Below are 5,229 nucleotides of genomic sequence, written 5' to 3'. Positions count from 1 at the left end.
CCTAGGCCGTCAGAGCCAAGCTCGTGGAGGGGGCGGGACTAGAACGTTGGCGTGGCCAAGTCTGTAGTCAGAGAATCCTGGGAGATGGGAGGTCTCGTGGGTCTGGAATCTTGGGGGACTAGAACCCTGGGGTAGAGAACCTTAGGACCAGAACCCCTTGGAACGTAAGCATCTTGGAGGCTCTGACATCTCGAGGAGTCCAGGATCTCTGGCCTAAAACTTGAAACCAGCACTTCTTTGCACCCAGACTCACTGGGCCCAGTGGTTTGGGGTAGCCAGAGCCTTCAGCCCACATGCCACATTCCCTTGCTCCACAGGTGGCCTTCAGCTCCTGCTTGAGTTCTTCCAGCCGTGGGGAGCTCACCGCAGAGAATCCTGGGAGGGGAAGGGCTGCCCTGAGTGCCAGCTGCGGGCGGTGGTGAAGGGAGGGGCCTGGGCAGCTTTCCTGCCTGGGGTTGGGGGGGCTGCACTTGGGCCCGCAGCCCGCAGCCTGGTGCTGCTGCCAGCCGGAAGGACAGTGACTTCCAGAGGAAATGCATATTGATCCTGCTCTCAGCCTCCTGTGGCCTCTCCCAACCCAGCTCCTCCCTCTGAGGTTGCAGCTCAGAGGTTTTGGGGGTCAGTGCTGCCCGAGGAAGGCCAAGGCCAGTTCCACGGCCGGTCTAGGCTAGGGGGTGAACGGGGGTCTTCTGAGGGTTTGAACCTGGGCCAGGAGGCCTCTGGGGTCAGGATGGTCCAGGCAGTGGCCCTGGGAGTGGAGCTGCTTCCCAAACCCCCAGCTGGGTGTGCCTCACGGCAGCTGTGCTAGTCCTGGGGTGGCGCCTAAGCTCCTGACTTGCACCTCAGAGCTCAATGTCCGTGGACCTGGCGTGGCCTCGGCCCCCTCCCTCGGGTCCCCTGACCCCACGCCCTCTTCCCCCTGGCCTGCTCCTCAGCTGGTCTCCTTCTCCCACCGTTACTCTTCAGCCCCATGTGGCCCCCAAGCCCTGTCCTCCATTGGGTCCCCTGTCTGTCCCGCCTTCCGTCCTCAACCCTCTCCCGCCCTTCCCCCTCTGAGGCTGTAATATCCGTTTCACGATTTGGGGGCTGAGTTGCTATAACAACAGACGGTGATTGTGTTGTGAAGAGCAGCTCTCTCCCTGAGCTGCCCGCCTCCCGTGCTGCCTCCATCCCTGCAGGCTGTGGCCTCGCCTCCCCAGCCCCAGCCTGGCCTCTTCCCAGCCGGTGTGTGCGTGCGTGTGTGCGTGTGCGCGCGCGTGTGAGTGTGTGCACGCATAACTGTGCCCAGGGCCGATCCACCCGGGAATGTGGATGTACCGTGGGACTGTCTGCTCATGGTTGTATGTGTGAGTCCGGTGTATGCGCTTCACATTGCATTTGTGCATGTGTGTGCTCAGACACGCACGCTGCATTTGCTGCATTTCCCTTTCACCTTGTGAGCCCACTGGACTTCGCACCAGAGAAGGGCCACATTGGGGGGAGGGATGGGGGCAATTGGGGAGGGTGTCTTGAGGTGGTGGGTCCCAACTGCAGTAGGTGGTCTGAACCTTGGGCCTTGGGGGAGGCTTCCTTGGAGCTGGGGGGAGGGGCAGGGAGGTGCAGCCGCTGTCAGGTGACCTTTCCTGCCCTTGACGGGCAGAGGTGGCCCAGGGAGCTGGGGAGGGGGACAGGAGACAAATGCTCATGCTCACTCTTACGTTCTTTATGGCCCTGTCCTCCTGACACCTCCCTGTGCTCTATAAGAGGGAGACATTCTGGGAACCGCTGCACCTGTCTGTCCGTGTACGCACAGTGCCTGACTGGATGAGTCTGTGCAGGAGGAGGGAGTTGGGTGGGTGGATGGGGCCGTGGGCTGTGGGGTCAGAGTCCCTGACTCAGCAGTTCCCGTTCTCTGGCTCCTTTAGTGGCATTGGTGGGGCCAGCCTGAGGGTCTCCCCCGGTCTGGCTCAGCAATCTCTCTTCCCAACCCCTAGGAAACACCCCCTGCAGCCTGGGTTACCCCCGCCCCTTTACCCCCTGCAGGCTGGGGAGGGAGACCTCAGTAGGTGGGTGTCCTCACTCATCTACGCGATGATTGACCACTCTGTGCCGGGTACCTGAGGGGGAGGTGACCCATGGCAGGCCCTCTGTGCACCTGTTCCCAGGTGTGCATTGGCCTCTGAGTGTGTGGGCACCTGGGCGCACAAGTTCGTGCGTGCTCTTCGGCAAGCCCGTGCGTCCTGTGGGTGAACTACCCTGTGGGTGAACTACCCTGTGGGTGAACTACCCTGTGAGTGTCCTACCTGTGGGCATTTCTGCAGCTGTCCCCTGTGCTGCTTTGGGAGTGGCTGTGTGCACGTGGGTAGGTGTGCATGCTGTGAGTGTGCACTGCAGGCTCATGCGTGCATTAGTGTTGAATGTGAGTGTGCTTTGCATGTTCCTCTGGCTAAGGAAGCACCAATTACCACTGGCTGTGCAGATCACAGACCCCGCAACCGAAATCAGGATCCTGGAGTGAGCTGGCAGGATGGTCTGGTACACACGTGTGTGTACACACACACACACACACACTGCTTCATTCAAAAACCCACTGTCCAACTTTGTGGTGCACAAAAGGTGCTAGGTCCTCCTTTTATTGGCTGAGTGAGTACTAATACACACATATTAACACACATGCTAATACACACATACTAACACACACATGCCAGTACACACATGCATAGTGATGCGATGCCCTTACCGGAAGAGCTTCACCCCAGCACCACTCTCACTCTGAGACGCACGGTTGGGAGAACAGAAAAGGGGGCGCTTCAGGGTGATGTGCAGTCGCGTCCCTGCCCTTAAACCTACCCTTACCCCAGTCCAGCGGTGCCGGCAGGCCTGGGAACCAGCTTCACACCCTGGGATTCCCATGAGGCAGGGCTGGGAAACCCCAAGCCCCTGGGTCTGCCCGCCCCCTCTCGGCCTTTCCCACTCTCACCGCCTGTCCTTCTCCCAGCAAAGACACCGCCTCCTCAGAGCCAGGGCAGCCCGGGGCCCTGGGCGGTGGGGGGTGGAGGCCAGGCGAGAGGCTGGAAAAGGCCCCCAGAGCCGCAGGCAGGGCCCCCCTTCCCTAGGCTCCTCCCTAGTACGGCCGTCCCTGAGCATGGCCAGTAGAGGGCGCCGCGGCCCGGGTCCCACACCCGTTCGGCTCGCTTGGTGCCCCGAGTGGGAGCCCACAAACTCCTCTTCGGCTCGTCCCGCCTCTGGGCGCTGCCCCTGGGGCCCGCCGGCCGGGAATGCGGGACCCGAGGACCCAGCCCAACGGGCGAGAGGGGAGGGCACTTGGGTTTCCAGAAAAGGGATTGGGATGGGTTGAGCGTCTGCCGGTTTGGGGGCGCGGGCTCCAGGGGTGAAGACCGCGGGCGGAAGGTGGGAGCTCGGATGCCGGGGGCCGGGATGCCTGGGTCCTCCGCGCGGGAGGGGCGTGGGCCCGTGGAGCCGCCGGCCTGGCGGCCTCTGCGCCTTTCCATTGGCTGCGCCGCTCGTCCGTTAGCGCCGCCCGGCCCAATGCGCGCGCGGGGGGCGGGCGCTGGTGCTGATGCTGCCGTCAGTCGGTGTTGCAGGGATGCGGCGGCGGGAGCAGCCGCCCTGACTCGCGGAGAATCCTCCTCTGAGCGGCACCGCGGCGGGGCGGGCGGGGACGCGGCGGGGAGCGGGAGGCTCGAGGCAGCCGACGCCGCCGGCCCCGGTTGTGTCACCCGCCAGAGACGGGGCGGCTCCGGGGTTCTGATCCCCACCCTTCAGTTCCTGGAGCCCCCAGACCAGGTACGGGGGGCGGAGGGGGGTGCTGCGGCGGCGGAGATGGGCGGGGGGCGGGAGCCGATCGGCGGAGGGGAGCGATCGGAGGGGCGGGGGAGGCTGGGAGGATAGGTTTGGGGGCGGGGGCGCTGCCGCTGCGAGGCTGGCTGGGTGACAGGAGGCGGCGGACTGGGGGTCGGGGCCTCCCTGAGGAAGGGGCACTGGCCCTGAGCTGGGGTGAATGGAGGTGGGGGGGAATGGGCGAGGAGGCAGGGCTGTGCGGGAGGCTCTGAAGAGGGGGTCCCCAGTCGGTGCTGGCCCCCAGGTCTGGAGGCAGTGCTCCGCCAGAGGGGCTGGGAGGCTGTTGGGCTCCGAGGGGTCTGCAGGGGAGAAACCAGCCAGGAGCTGAGCTCCGTGGGAGGAGGGGAGGGGGCCGGAGAGGGAGAGAGAGTAGTGGAGAGGAGAGGACCTGGGGCCAGGCCAAGGGCTTCCTCCTGGGGGGCACCCCGAGGACCAGGCGTTCCTGGGGGATGGGAGCCAAGGAGAGGTTACTGGGAGGGAGCAGAGGGGAAGGTGCCAAGGTATGGAGGCAGAGAGGGGTCTGTGCCGGCGGAGACGGGGAGAAAGGGGGCCTGAGGAAGAGGAGGGGAAGCTGGTGGGGGAATGGGGTGATGAGAGGAGACTGGGAAACCCGTAGGAGGGGGCTGCGCTGGGTGGGAGTGCTGGGGCGGTGACTGGGTGATGGTCAGGGTGCTGCAGGGAGGAAGCAGCCGGCCTGGGCTAACCCCCACCCCAGAGCGGAGGGGACCTTTCTCAGTCCCAGCCTCCTCCCCGCTGACGGAGACATCTGCCCTGGCTTCTCTGGGCTGGAGGGTGAGCCTCACACCCTGGAGGGGCCCCAGAGGCTTCATTGGCTTTGGGGGCTGCTGTCTTTGTGCTCTCAACCCCCCTGAGTCCCTGCTGAGGGCATTGGGGCTTCCCCGAACCAGCCAGGGCCGGGAGGGGCCGGTCCTTGTGCCTGGAGGTGGACGGGGAAGCCATCCAGACCGGGAGTGAGGAAAGCAACCTTAGGGGCTGGGTCGTGGCTCTCAGTCCTCTTGGCTGCCGAGGGGCCTTCTGTGCACCTTTGGTTTCATGTGTGTGGGGGGTGGGGTGGGCGGGTGAGGACCTCCCGTTCATTCCCGCCCTCCGTCTTGCCCACCTTCCAGTGTCTGAGCATCCCTTTGGGGGCGGTGGACTGAGGGGTTTGCAGTCTCTGTCTGCTGCCGGGGGGGGGGGGGGGGGGGGGGGGGGGGGGGGGGAGGAAGGCAGAGGGAGGTCTGCCGGCCTGTCAGCCAGGATGCCTTCTGCTTTGCCGGTGCCTCAGCCACTCCGGTCCCGGCCTCCTGCCTCCAGGCGGGCTGGTGTCAGGCGGTGCTGGCTCTTCCGGGGGCAAGAGGGCAGGGCCATTCCCGCCGGAGGAGGTGTTCT

At 65.0% G+C, this 5,229-nt stretch overlaps 1 protein-coding gene across 29 annotated transcripts in view; it reads left to right on the top strand.

Annotated features, from left to right (window-relative positions):
• The first annotated feature begins 3,585 nt into the window (after positions 1 to 3,585).
• Positions 3,586 to 5,229, top strand: part of NRXN2 (neurexin 2) — a 100,965-nt gene continuing 99,321 nt past the window's right edge. For all 29 annotated transcript variants that reach the window (XM_084895758.1, XM_084895781.1, XM_084895780.1 and 26 more), the window contains exon 1: positions 3,586 to 3,786. The gene's annotated coding sequence lies outside the window, so the exon portion shown is untranslated. The remainder of the gene's footprint in view (positions 3,787 to 5,229) is intronic.

The sequence above is a fragment of the Pipistrellus hanaki genome (assembly GCF_964339955.1).
Source record: "Pipistrellus hanaki genome assembly, chromosome: 9".
In the NCBI taxonomy this organism is placed as follows: Eukaryota; Metazoa; Chordata; class Mammalia; order Chiroptera; family Vespertilionidae; genus Pipistrellus; species Pipistrellus hanaki.
The sequence above is the reverse complement of the archived record's forward strand: the minus strand, read 5'-3'. Positions and strand labels throughout refer to the sequence as shown.